General features: G+C 46.4%; 2 non-coding genes across 2 annotated transcripts; both read right to left on the bottom strand.

Annotated features, from left to right (window-relative positions):
• Window positions 1-935: 935 nt before the first annotated feature.
• Window positions 936-1008, bottom strand: Trnar-ucg (transfer RNA arginine (anticodon UCG)). The gene has a single exon. It is a non-coding gene; the product is annotated as a tRNA-Arg (tRNA).
• An 11629-nt stretch (window positions 1009-12637) lies between these two features.
• Trnar-ucg (transfer RNA arginine (anticodon UCG)) lies at window positions 12638-12710 on the bottom strand. The gene has a single exon. It is a non-coding gene; the product is annotated as a tRNA-Arg (tRNA).
• Between the last annotated feature and the right edge of the window lie 2063 nt (window positions 12711-14773).

The raw sequence follows: 14773 nt of genomic DNA, 5'->3' as shown, positions 1-14773 counted from the left end.
GCAGGTGCGGGCGCAGGTGCTGGTGCTGGTGCTGGTGCTGGTGAAGGTGCGGCACTGGTGGTGGCTCTCCGAGCCACAACCCGGGCGGGGGCTGCACGAGCGGATGAAGTGGCTTGGGGGAGTGGAGGGAAGGGGTCAGGTGAGGTGGTTGGGGGAGAAGGAGCGACAAAGGGAGCTGGGGAGGGAAGGGTGAGGAGGGGTGGGATGTAGGGGGCGGGGGGTGTTTGAGCACACCAAGGAATGGTGGTGGCAGCTGCTGAGGGGGAGGTGTAAGTGATGGCTGTGATAGAGGCGGTGGTGGTAGGGATGGTAATGGTGAAATGCAACAACTGAACGGGATGAGGGAAAAAGAAACACTAAGGATGACAGACAACGAAGACAAACACTACACTACACTGCACAAGTCCAGGAAGGCGAAGACGGCGGCGGCGGCTGCTGCTGCGACGGCGGGGAGCGGGGTCCGGGGCCCCGCCCTGCTGCTGCGGCGGCGGAGGAGGACGGGCTCGGCGGCGGGCTGGTGGAGGCGGCGGAGATGACGACGAACGGGGCAGACTGCGTCAGCCGGCGACGAGAACGGCGAGCAGGAAGGGCTGCACCGGCGACAGGAGTCGCGGTGCGGGGGCGGCGGCTGCTGCTGCTGCTGCTGACACTGGTGCCTGCGCTGTCAGAACTTTTGGAAATGCTGGAACCGCTGGAACTGCGACGGGAAACGCTACTGGAACTGCTGCTGCTGCTGCTAAACCTATGGCTTCGACGATTGCGGAAATCAATCCTCGAAGGGCGCAACTCTCTCGAGTTCCGCCAAAGACGGCGTGCCGTACCACGTTGGCGAATGCTTTATCTGCGCCATTCGCCATCACAGATACTGTTTGCTATACGGCCATGACAATTCCTACATTAAAACCGTAAGTTTCTTTTTCAGAACTGGAGAAACACGACGGTGACAGGATTCGAACCTGCAATCTTCGGATCCGAAGTCCGATGCCTTATCCATTAGGCCACACGGTCACTGACGACCAAGTATAATTTATATACGACTCATCTCGAAACGCCATTCGCCTTAATCACATCTGAGAGTAATTCTTAATAAAACGCCTGTCGCTAATTGTTCGTCATCACAGATACTGTTTGCTATACGGCCACGACGCGCAACTGATTTCCAAAATTCGTCTTCCTCCTGTGAGGATGGAACTCACGACTCCTGGTTTACTAGACCAGTGCTCAACCACTGAGCTAAAAAGGCGCAGACTAGCGGAACTTTTGCGTACTTCGTCCGTACGGTCGTCTGAATCATCAGACTTCAGCTGACAACACTTCATATTTTCGACTAATATTTGCAGCTATGGCGACCCATTACTGCTTGGCTACACATCTGACACGTAGCCGATGTTCTCTCCAAACAAAACCACCTGCACTTCAGAACATGACTTTCACACATGTCTACAAAATCACCTTCACCTTCAAATACAGTTTTCTTGCGACTGATGGAGACGTAGGCAAATTTTAAAGTTGCTATTTCCATTACATCACGTTAATCAGAAAATCGGTAATTTACATCTGCAGCGGAAAAAAATTCTGTTCCGCCAAGCGTAGGGCTTGAACCCACGACACTGTGATTAAGAGTCTCATTCTCTTCAGACTGAGCTAGCCGTGCTGCCTCGTTGGATACCTGCTGGGTAGCAGATCACACAGTACTCGTTTAGGTTGGTTGGTCCCATACAGAATCTCTGCATGCTTCCTAATGTTTTCCTAATGTCACACTCGTCACGTACTTCTCTTTTATTTCATAATCATTTCTGAGAGGTAAAGGAATTGCATGACAATCTGCAGAGCTAACGGCGTCAAAATTAACACACATACTTGACGTGACTCAAAAGCCGAACGAGTTACTTTCCGACGTTGTTTTAGATGTGCAAGTGCCAGTCAAACCTCGCGGTGAGGGCACTCTGCCGACCATTTCGCTAGTTAACACCGGTCTTGTTGTGTGTGTTTCAAGCTCAAGACCATCTCCAAGCACAAAATGGTCAACAGCAACATTCAGACGGTTTCGTACTGCACAATTGCTACAATGAAACGGTATGTTTCTTTTTCAGAACTGGAGAAACACGACCGCGACAGGATTCGAACCTGCAATCTTCGGATCCGAAGTCCGACGCCTTATCCAATTTTTTTTTTGCTCTACGACTCTTTTTTTTTTACTGCTCAATTGCTACATTAAAATGGTATGTTTCTTTTTCAGAACTGGAAAAACACGAGCGTGACAGCATTCGAACCTGTAATCTTCAGATCCGAAGTCCGACGATTTATCCATTTTTTTAATTGCCTTATCCATTTTTTTATTTTTTTGTTTTATGTATTTATTTATTTATTTATTTATTTTTTAGTCTGGCGCCTTGGACCGCTTTTTATTGTTTTTTATAAGGATGCATATCAGTAGGCGCATGGCGGGGACAACGAGGGCAGGGGTCAAAGAACTCGAGGCCTGGCCACGATGCCCCCACCATCACTCCCACCGAATGGCTCCTTCTGTGCATTTTAATTGTTATAGAAAAGCGGGTATAGTCGTGTATATTTTTCGCCTGCTCTCTTTATTGTGGTAAGGAGCACTGGTTGTACGACGTCTGGGGGGGAGATCTCATTGCAAAGCCGTCATTCGAGTTTTCAGTCAACAGACATTCGAGTACTAAACATGTGATTATATTGCAATATACATCAAGCATTTATGAGACACTTATTGGGTTGCAGACGTAACATAAATGGATAAAAGAAGAGGCATTTCCTTCATCTTGAACGTAGATTCATACTTCACTTCTGCAGTACTTCTAAAATAGTAGATTTAGTGTTATACTGTGCGCTTTAACCAACACCTATTCGTTCGAATAAAATGATCGGCATGTTTCCATACATTTTCCTGTGGTCTGCATATTGCTTAATGTTGCTGTACTCCATTTGCATAAAAAGCTTGAATTCCGTTTCGTCGTCACCACCTATTTTATTGATAATGTAATGGACAAACTGTCCCATTAACCAGTGTATTGCATTATTTTTGGTTTTCGGGTAATATTTAGTTTCAGGTCTGAAAAGCACCATAGGAGTAATGGAATTGGGTGACGCTCGTTGCAGTAGTGCAAGACTTTTCCTGAGCCAATGCCAATTGTTGAGATTTCCAGCACACGTAAATCTATGAATCACTGTGTCAACTAGTTTACATTTCTGACATAAGGGGGTTTCAGCTTTCCCAATTTTATAAAGCCGCTCGTTGGTGCTGACAATATTATTGACGGCTTTGTACCATGCCGTTACCACATGTGAATTGAGCCCGTTAAAACTAATATTCTCCCAAATTGCATCCCAGTTGTGACTCATATATTTCGTGGCAATTTTATTTTGTCCTTCATAGTGTTGTCTTTGTCTCATGATATCTCTGGCTGTAATGTGCAGTGAAGTTCTGAATTTCTCGTTAACATAGCTCAATTCTGTGTACAAGATCCTAACGTATCGCAGGCGGGGGTTAATTTTTTGTACGTCTGCCGGTGGTTGAAGGCTTTCTGGTTGGACACATTTAAACAATTGTGTAGTAATATTTCCGGGGTTGGCGTGAAATATGTTTAAAGACCTTTTTATGAAAAGCGCAGATGCTTTATTGCGTATGTCCACCAGTCCGAGGCCTCCATTTCTAGGATGTAAAGTCGCAGTTCTTAGGTTAACCCTGAAGATTTCCCCCTTCCATAAGAAATTTGCAACCCTCGACATTATTTTCTGAGCTATCAACTTCGGCAAGGGAAAAACTTGTGCCATATAAAATGCCTTTGAGAGAATGCATAAGTTAATGAACCTGACCCTCTGAACCTGGTTCATAAGTCGTTGTGAGTTCTCAATAAGTCCCCCTTGAATCTTTGTTAATACCTCTTTCCAAATGAGGGCTGTCATCCTCATTGGACATGCCGTCAGGATTGTCCCCAGGGTTTTATGGGTGGTAACTGACTTCGCCCAATCGCTGTGTATCCGTTCAAGACCCCGCATTCCCAGGATTGTACTTTTATTTTAGTTTGCTGTCGCACCCGATGCGCTGCAGTAGTTTTGAAGAATGGCCCCTAGTCGAATTACATCATCTTGCCCTCTTATGACGACACCAACATCGTCAGCATAGGCTCTCACTACAGGTTTCCTGCCAGTTATAGTTATGCCCTTTAACCTTTCATGAACACTTCTTAAAAAGGGCTCTAACGACACAACAAACAAAAACATAGATAAGGGACTTCCCTGTGGGATGCCGCGGTTTATTTGAATTTGCCGCGTCAGCTGACCGTTGACAGCTAATTTAGCGTTCAGACCAGTAGCAACGTTTTTTATAACATTAACTGTTTTGTGGACGAGTCCCATTTTTGTCAGTACCTCAAATAGGAAGCGGTGATTCACCGAGTCGAAAGCCTTATTAAAATCTATAAAAAGTAAAGCACATTTGATATTGGAAACCGATGCTAAGGCGATGATGTCTCTATATTCAGAAATCGTATTAAAAATACTTCTATTTGCTCCACATGACTGATGTTGACTAATTAATTTGTCGGTCAGAGGGGAGAGTCTCTTTTTTTAAAATCCTGCATACTATTCTGTAGTCAGTGTTTAAAAGGGAAATAGGGCGGTAGTTGTTTATACTTTTCGTCCCTTTGTTTTTCGGTAAAAGTACAATTTTGCTGTCTTTAAAATCTGCAGGTATCGTCTGCTCGTTAAAAATCTCATTGACAATGCATGTAAACATGTCACCAATTAAGAACCAGAACTTTCTGTAAAATTCTACAGGGAGTCCGTCGGGTCCAGCAGATTTATTCACCGGGGACTTGGTTATTGTCTCACGAACCTCTTCGTTACCGACTTCAGAAAGGATTTCGTTGTTTTCAGAACTTGTCAATTGTAATAGACGGCAAATCATCGAGTAAAACTGAAGTGATATCAGGTGTTCCCCAGGGAAGCGTCCTGGGACCTCTACTGTTCCTGATCTATATAAATGACCTGGGTGACAATCTGAGCAGTTCTCTTAGGTTGTTCGCAGATGATGCTGTAATTTACCGTCTAGTAAGGTCATCCGAAGACCAGTATCAGCTGCAAAGCGATTTAGAAAAGATTGCTGTATGGTGTGTCAGGTGGCAGTTGACGCTAAATAACGAAAAGTGTGAGATGATCCACATGAGTTCCAAAAGAAATCCGTTGGAATTCGATTACTCGATAAATAGTACAATTCTCAAGGTTGTCAATTCAACTAAGTACCTGGGTGTTAAAATTACAATCAACTTCAGTTGGAAGGACCACATAGATAATATTGTCGGGAAGGCGAGCCAAAGGTTGCGTTTCATTGGCAGGACACTTAGAAGATGCAACAAGTCCACTAAAGAGACAGCTTACACTACACTCGTTCGTCCTCTGTTAGAATATTGCTGCGCGGTGTGGGATCCTTACCAGGTGGGATTGACGGAGGACATCGAGAGGGTGCAAAGAAGGGCAGCTCGTTTTGTATTATCGCGTTATAGGGGAGAGAGTGTGGCAGATATGATACACGAGTTGGGATGGAAGTCATTACAGCATAGACGTTTTTCGTCGCGGCGAGACCTTTTTACGAAATTTCAGTCACCAACTTTCTCTTCCGAATGCGAAAATATTTTGTTGAGCCCAACCTACATAGGTAGGAATGATCATCAAAATAAAATAAGAGAAATCAGAGCTCGAACAGAAAGGTTTAGGTGTTCGTTTTTCCCGCTCGCTGTTCGGGAGTGGAATAGTAGAGAGATAGTATGATTGTGGTTCGATGAACCCTCTGCCAAGCACTTAAATGTGAATTGCAGAGTAGTCATGTAGATGTAGATGTAGATGTGGGGATAAAACACTGAGAAACTCTTGCAGAGACCCCTCGTGAGGTGGGCTGAAGGAATATAATGCATAGTAGTACTGGTATACTGCATTTAGAATCTCCTTCTGAGACGTCAGTGTTGTGCCATTGGGGGTTTTAAGTTCACTAATAACAGTGCGTCGCCTATTCTTTGCATGCCGAAGCAGATGATATAAGGATGTTGTTTCATCATCTACCACCGACTTCGCCTTGGACTTCAGTTTTAAACCTCCTATCTGTTGTCTTTTAATGGCGAGTAATTTCGCTTTGGTGTGTCTGATGTCTTGTAATCTAATGGTTGACACGTTTGCCTGGTCATAGAGGTCCCACAACAAACTGTAATAAAATTCCATAAAGTTTTTTAACTCCCACGCTCTTTCTCTGCTGTATCTGGTACACACTTTTCTCAGTCTCGGCTTTGCAACCTTAATCCACCAGTCTAATACTGTGGGGTGCCTCTCGATCGACCGCAGACATAAGGTCCACGCATCCGATACCGCGTCTGCCAAACCTTGCTCTTTTAAGAGAGAGACATTTAGATGCCACTGGTTCCTAAAAATCTGAATCGGCTGTGGAGCTAAATTAATGCACGCCTTCATACTGCAGTGGTCACTAAAATATACAGGTACGATTTCTGAATTTACTAGACATCTTTCCAAGTTTTGGGAAACATAAATTCTGTCTATTCTACTGCGCGAAGTCTGTGTTATATACGTATATTCAACCTTCGTTGGATATTTTAGTTCCCATGCGTCCTTTAGTTTTAGGTCGGTTACTAGGCGTTTAAGTTCCAAAGAACCGTTAAAATGTGGTTGTTGATCTTTACGATTTAACACACAGTTAAAATCACCGCCCATTATAAAACTGTTTCGGTTTCGACGTAATAAATATATAAGTTCCTCTTCATAAAATGCTGCCCTGTCCTGTCTATTACTATTTCCTGAGGGCGCGTATAAGTTAATCAATGTGGTACCTAAGACGTTAATACTAATTGCCCTTCCAGATTCCAACCGCTCCACTTGAGATACGGGAATCCCTTCCCTGAGCAGAACCGCTGTTCCTGTATGTGTTTGACAAGATACGTTAACAATTGCGGTGTATCTTGGTATTACAAATTCCGTCGTTACAACCTCCTGTAGCAAAGCGATATCGGTTCCAGAGTCATACAAAAATTCCTCGAGAGCAGCTAGCTTTAATGAGGTTCGAATTTTATTTATATTGATCGTTGTGATAGAGTATGCTTGCATCTCTAACTTGCTATTGGCCACCGACAAAGTTGGTCAAAAAAAAAAAAACGTACTTTTGGAGTGCTGAAATCTGGTTTAGAACTACAGTCATTCAGAACTTGGTAGCAGTCCTAGTAACACGGTCGCTAAACGTTAGTTTGTCTGCCATTGTCATCCTGCACCTTAGTACTGAGGGGCTGTTCGACATTGAGTGTGTCAGGAGGCTCATCTGGAGCACCTTCTCTGACAATTTCATATCGTATATTTTTCTGTGATTTTACGTCGGACTTGTCCGCTTTTTGTTTGGCTTGGGTGCGAGAAACAGTAAGATTCGGTTGTGGTTTTAGCGTACGGCGGTGGACGCCCTGAAAACCCTGACCTGATTTTGTTGTGGCAACACTCGACGCGGCCGCTTCAGCAGCAGTGTCTAGAGAGACCTGGTTTGTAAACACTGCCTGCTGTTTACATGCTACCTTCGTTTGTTGTGATGCTTGCGACGGTGTTTGCTTATTTTCCGGTTCAGGAGTAAACACTTTCTCTTGTTTACACTCTGGTGCCGGTTGCTGTGCTGTTGCGGTGTCGCGGTGTTGTTGTTCTACCGCTTTCGCGAAGTTCCCGTCGGTAAACAGCTGATTATTGCTGTTTTCAGCTGGGCAAGTTGTCACTGCTTGGGGGACTTCTACTTTCTCGCTGTCGGCAGCTGCCGTTGCATTTTCTGGCAGTGAGCGAGATGTATCAGAAACTGCAATTAAATCCACTTGCATTCCGTCTTGGTGCACATGCAGATTTTCATCCCCAGCTTTCTGTTTACGTACAGCAGGAGATTGTCGGGAGGTGTCATCATCAGAATGATCATCTGTATGTTCAAGTGGTCGTTTCTTGGTTAGTACGTCTAACTCACGGGCAGAGGAATCACAATTGAAGCGTGTTACCAAGGGTGGAAAATCACTGCCATCAACTGCAATAGTTCCAGAACTAGGTACAGGATCCGAACCCTCACCCTGTTTGGCTGTGTTATCGGTTGCCAATACTTCGCTCAAGGTCATCTTGCGGCGTTGGACTAAATTTGTTTTTAGTACAAAGACACGACGGGGACATTCCTGCCTTAAATGACCCGATTCATTGCATATATGGCACGTAGGGGTTTGATCAGTATAAATTACGTGTGCTTTATGCCCGTCAACAGTTATATGAGATGGGATATTCGTCTTTACTTCCATCTCTACCGAACGAATACCATTGAAGCTCTGAATTTTAAATTGCTTCGACCAACGTTCGTTAACTATATCCTTTACCTCAACATATTGAGACAGGGCATCCTTAATTTTCTCATTATCTATCTCGATAGGTAAATTTAACACCCGCACAGATCTACAAAGAGCATCAGCTCTCCTGATAGCCACTTTACTTGTAGTGCCGTCTCTAGGCAAAAATTCGACATGATACCCGAATTTTCCAATAATTTTATCGACCGAAACGGGATCCAAAAACTTTACGAAAACACAGTAGTTGTCAGTATCTAGCTGAGTGGTATGCACCTTATCAGAATTTATGCCAAGTACCTGATCAAGCCAATCATGAATTTACAGAGCAGTCGGCTGAACACGTCGGGTTTCCTTAGCGAAGGCAAAAACCAGCGTATTCTTCCTCACAGTTGTAGCCATGGTATGCAGTAATCAAGGGGAGATTCCGGTAATTACCGAAAACTCCACAAACGACATATAATCGTCGATAGAAAACACAAAAACAGAACACAGCAGGCAGAAGAATCACAAGTTACACACGAAGAAAATCACGAAACTCAAAAACACCGAAACGCAAAAGTATACACTGGCGAAACATGGACTACACGCAGCAAAAGGAGGCACGTCCGTACGCGTCGGCAGGTAGAGCCAGAATGGCCTGAGAAATTGTGTTTTCGTTCCACGCAGCCGCTGCCCCTTACTCTTTCCCACCCATTCGTTACATTCAACCTCCTACGAGACCGACCAAACATAGACAGGAAAACAAGACCACACACTTTGCGCAATCGGAATCGATGGCAGGGTGTCCCTCGCCGCATTTGCTACGAGGGCCATTCGCTACTTCCGCAGAAGCGGCGACGACGACGACCGCGAGAGGCTCAGAGATTTGTGAGAAATACATCTATAAAATGTAATACAGTCTGCGTCGTCCCACCTTATGCCGTACCTTTTTTTTTTTTTTTTTTTTTTTCCTTTATTGTCATTTTATACCTACAAAGGTAGGCCGGCAGCGGCCTAATATGCCGCTCTTCGGCCACAAGAAACATACAAGAGAGAAAAACAGGAAGACATAATCTCAAAACACAGACATGGAGGACAAAAATCAGAAGACAACAGAGAATAAAAAGAAATGAAGTCGTTCACCGACGCAGCACTGTTTCAGTTTTAAAAAGACGGGCAGCACAGCACGGAACAGAGAACACTAGCACAGGTGAACGGTGGAGCAGAAAATGAAGAAACACTCGAGGCACAGACGGGACGAAAGACACGGACACTGCGGAGATGGGCTTCGGCGCTTGCAGGGGCACTGTCCACACCGAAAAGCTGGGGGCCTGCCAAGGGAAAAAACAGGGGGAGGGAAGGAGGGAGGGGGAGATAGGATGCCAGGGAGGAGGAGGGGAGAAAACGAAAAAAGGGGGGTGGAAGCCCAGGGAGAGGGGGAGGGGAGGTAAGGATGAAAGGAGGGAGAGAGGGAGGGAGAGAAGGGAGAGAGGGTGCCCACAGGAAAATGAGAGGAGAGGGGAAGGCAAGGCTCAAAGTTAGTAGGAGGGGTAGATGGAGGGGAGGAGGGCATCATCCGGGAGGGGGAGTCGGCGGAAGCCACCTTGGGAGAGGGTGTGGAGAGTGTGAAGATGGAGAGCAGGTGGGATACAGGAGTACAGGCGCGGCAGTGGGTTGGGGTGGGAGAGGATGGAAGAGACAAGCGGGTGGGGAGGATCAAGCTTGCGGGAGGTGTAGAGGATCCGTATCCGTTGGAGGAAGAGAAGGAGGTGTGGGAAGGGGATGAGGTCATAGAGGAGCCGCGTGGGGGAAGGGAGGCGGATGCGATAGGCGAGGCGGAGTGCATGCCGTTCAAGGATTTGAAGGGATTTGTAAAAGGTAGGCGGGGCAGAGATCCAGGCGGGATGGGCATAACAGAGGATAGGGCGGATGAGAGATTTATAGGTGTGGAGGACGGTGGAGGGGTCCAGACCCCATGTGCGGCCAGAAAGGAGCTTCAGGAGGTGGAGTCGGGAGCGTGCCTTGGCTTGGATTGTCCGGAGATGAGGGGTCCAGGAGAGGCGACGGTCAAGGGTGACGCCAAGGTACTTGAGGGTGGGTGTGAGGTTAATAGGACGGCCATAAATGGTAAGATAGAAATCAAGGAGACGGAAGGAAGGGGTGGTTTTGCCTACGATGATTGCCTGGGTCTTGGAAGGATTGACCTTGAGCAACCACTGGTTACACCAAGAGGTGAACCGGTCAAGATGGGATTGGAGAAGGTGTTGGGAGCGTTGCAGGGTGGGGGCAAGGGCAAGGAAGGCGGTGTCATCGGCGTACTGGAGAAGGTGAAGGGGGGGTGCAGGTGGAGGCATGTCCGCCGTATAAAGAAGGTAAAGAAGAGGGGAAAGGACGGAACCTTGGGGCACACCGGCAGAGGGGTAGAAGGTGTAGGAATCAGTGTTGTGGATAGTGACATAGGAAGGGCGGTGGGAAATGAAGGAGGCGATCAGACGGACGTAGTTAATAGGAAGAGCAAAGGTTTGGAGCTTGAAGAGGAGACCAGAATGCCACACTCGGTCATAGGCGCGTTCAAGGTCAAGGGAGAGGAATATGGCGGAGCGACGGGAGTTGAGTTGTTCGGAGAGGAGGTGAGTGAGGTGAAGGAGAAGGTCATCGGCAGAGAAGGATGGTCGAAAGCCACATTGGGTGGAGGGAAGGAAGCGGTGCCGGTGGAGATGCTGGTGGATGCGGCGGGTTAGAATGGATTCCAGGACCTTGCTGAAGACCGAGGTAAGGCTTATAGGACGGTAGGAGGAGACAGCGGAAGGTGGTTTATCGGGTTTGAGGAACATCAGGATCCGGGAGGTTTTCCACAGGTCGGGGTAGAAGCCGGTGGACAAGACCACATTGTACAGCCTGGCCAGGGTGGAGAGGAAGGGGGCGGGAGCTTCACGGAGGTGACGGTAAGTAACACGGTCGTGACCAGGAGCAGTGTTGCGTTTGGTGCGGAGTATATCGATGATGTCTTGAGTAGTTATAGGGGTATTGAGTTCAGTGTGTGTAATGTTGTCCAAGTACTGGAAGCCAGGAGCTAGTGGAGGGATAGAGGTGTCAGTTCGATCGCGGACATCGGGGAAGAGGGAATAATCGAACTGGGGATCGTCAGGGATGGTAAAGACATCGGTGAGGTAGGAGGCAAAATGGTTGGCCTTACTAAGGTTGTCAGGAAAGGGATTGTCATTATGAAGGAGAGGATAGTAAGGGGGGGGTTTTGATCCAGTAAGGCGGCGGAAGGCTGACCAGTATTTGGACGAGTTAATAGGTAGGGTAGCATTAAGACGGGTGCATGTCTGTCGCCAGTCCCGGCGTTTCTTAGCCGCGAGCAAGTTCCGGATGTGTCTCTGGAGTTGCCGGTGGCGTTGTAGTATGTCCCGGTCACGCGTGTGGAGGAAGGCACGGTAGAGACGACGGGATTCTCGAAGGAGGAGGACGGCCTGTGGGGGTAAAGTGGGACGGTGCGGGTGGATGGCGACGGTAGGGATGTGGGCCTCCACGGCCTCAGACAAGGTCTGCTGGAGAAAGGATGCGTATGCCGTACCGCTTTGGCAAATGCTTTATCTGCGCCATTCGCCTTTATCACATCTGAGAGTAATTCTTAATAAAACGCCTGTCGCTAATTGTTCGTCATCGCAGATACTGCTTGCTATACGGCCATGACGCGCAACAGATTTCCAAAATTCGTCTTCCTTTTGTGAGGATGGAATTCACGACCCTTGGTTTACTAGACCTATGCTCTACCACTGAGCTAAACAGGCGCCGCCTAGCGGCACTTTTGCGTACTTCTTCCGTACGGTCGTCTGAATCATTAGACTTCAGCAGATCACACAGTACTCGTTTGGGTTGGGTTGTCCCATACAGAATCTCTCCATTCTGCCTAATGTTTTCCTAATGTCACAATCGTCAAGTACTTCACTTTTAATTCATAATCATTTCTGAGAGGTAAAGGAATTGCATGACAACCAGCAGAGCTGGCGGCGTCAAAATTAACACACATACCTTATGTGACACAAAAGCCGAACGAGTTACTTTCCGACGTTGTTTTAGATGTGCATGTGCCAGTCAAAACTCGCTGTGAAGGCACTCTGCCGACCATTTCGCTAGTTAACACCGGTCTTGTTGTGTGTGTTTCAAGCTCAACACCACCTCCAAGCACAAAATGGTCAACAGCAACATTCAGACGGTTTCGTACTGCAGAATTGCTACATTAAAACGGTATGTTATTTTTCAGAGCTGGAGAAACACGACCGTGACAGGATTCGAACCTGCAATCTTCGGATCCGAAATCCGACGCCTTATCCATTAGGCCACACGGTCACTGACGACCAAGTATAACTTATATACGACTCATCTCGAAACGCTCACACCCCCTGAGGAACTGTGTTTTCGTTCCACACAGCCGCTGCTGCTTACTCTTTCCCACCCATTCGTTACATTCAACCTCCTACGAGACCGACCAAACATAGACAGGAAAACAAGACCACACACTTTGCGCATTCGGAATCGATGGCAGTTTGTCCCTCGCCGCATTTGCTACGAGGGCAATTTGCTACTTCGGCAAAAGCGGCAGCGGCGACGACCGCGAGAGGCTCAGAGATTTGAGAGAAATACATCTACAAAATTTAATTCAAACTGCCTCTTACCACCTTATGCCGTGCCGCTTTGGCAGATGCTTTATCTGCGCCATTCGCCTTAATCACATCTGAGAGTAATTCTTAATAATACGCCTGTCGCTAATTGATCCTCATCACAGATACTGTTTGCTATACGGCCACGATGCACAACTGATTTCCAAGATTCGTCTTCCTCCTGTGAGGATGGAACTCACGACCCCTGGTTTACCAGACCAATGCTCTACCACTGAGCTAATCAGGCGCCGCCTAGCGGCACTTTTGCGTACTTCGTCCGTACGGTCGTCTGAATCATCAGACTTCAGCTGACAACACTTCATATTTTCGACTAATATTGGCAGCTATGGCGACCCATTACTGCTTGGCTACACATCTGACACGTAGCCGATGTTCTCTCCAAACAAAACCACTTGCACTTTAGAACAGGACTTTCACACATGTCTACAAAATCAACTTCACCTTCAAATACAGTTTTCTTGCGACTGATGGAGACGTAGGCAAATTTTAAAGTTACTATTTCCATTACCTCACGTTAATCAGAAAATCGGTAATTTACATCTGCAGCGGAAAAAAATTCCGATCCGCCCAGCGTAGGGCTCGAACCCACGACCCTGTGATTAAGTCTCGTGACTGACTGAGCTAGCCGTGCTGCCTCGTTGGATACCTGCTGGGTAGCAGATCACACAGTACTCATTTGGGTTGGTTGGTCAAATACAGAATCTCTCCATGCTGCCTAATGTTTTCCTAACGTCACACTCGTCACGTACTTCACTTTTATTTCATAATCATTTCTGAGAGGTAAAGGAATTGCATGACAATCTGCAGAGCTAGCGGCGTCAAAATTAACACACATACTTGACGTGACTCAAAAGCCGAGCGAGTTACTTTCCGACGTTGTTTTAGATGTGCAAGTGCCAGTCAAATCTCGCGGTGAGGGCACTCTCAAGACCATTTCGCTAGTTAACACCGGTCTTGTTGTGTGTGTTTCAAGCTCAAGACCATCTCCAAGCACAAAATGGTCAACAGCAACTTCCAGACGGTTTCGTACTGCAGAATTGCTACATTAAAACGGTATGTTTCTTATTCAGAACTGGAGAAACACGACCGTGACAGGATTTTTTTTTTAAGGGCCTCCCATCTCCCCTTATAGCCTTCCTTGCCCTCACCAAAATATGCCTTCATCGGCGAGCTTCAACGCCTCATATCTGTCGTGGTGGTATACGTCCGTCGCGGACGGCTTCTCTCGTGAATCATGTCGTGAAAATCTAATAAGAAATGAAATGTCTTCCACAAAATCAAATTTTCTGTTATCCTTGAAATGCACAATAAAAGACACTGCACCCCTGCAGACGATGAAAATCTCAAAATAAAATATCCATCCTAAAAGAAGCCACGGGCGACTACGAGCAATATGTCCTAATAGAGTTCTTCGTTAAAAGATACACAAGAAATTCAATGACCATTCTTGGTGAACAAGATGCGCGTGGAGAGGACAAACTAAAAACTCACTGCGCAGTCCATAAGAAGTATGTAATAAAATAAAAGTAAATTAATATTGCCACTTCCATATGAGAAACGAAACGCACCACTGCTGTGATCCAAATGAAAGTAGTATAAAAAGCATTTTTCTTCTGTAACGCATGTTAGCCTCACACACGCATCAAAACCATCGGGTCAAAGGCAAACAAAAATGATTGAAAAATGAACAAGTATAGATAGCCTCTTCAGTCTTCAATACAGTTTTCCATA

Source organism: Schistocerca gregaria, chromosome 3 (genome assembly GCF_023897955.1).
Source record: "Schistocerca gregaria isolate iqSchGreg1 chromosome 3, iqSchGreg1.2, whole genome shotgun sequence".
Lineage (NCBI taxonomy): Eukaryota > Metazoa > Arthropoda > Insecta > Orthoptera > Acrididae > Schistocerca > Schistocerca gregaria.
The sequence above is the reverse complement of the archived record's forward strand: the minus strand, read 5'-3'. Positions and strand labels throughout refer to the sequence as shown.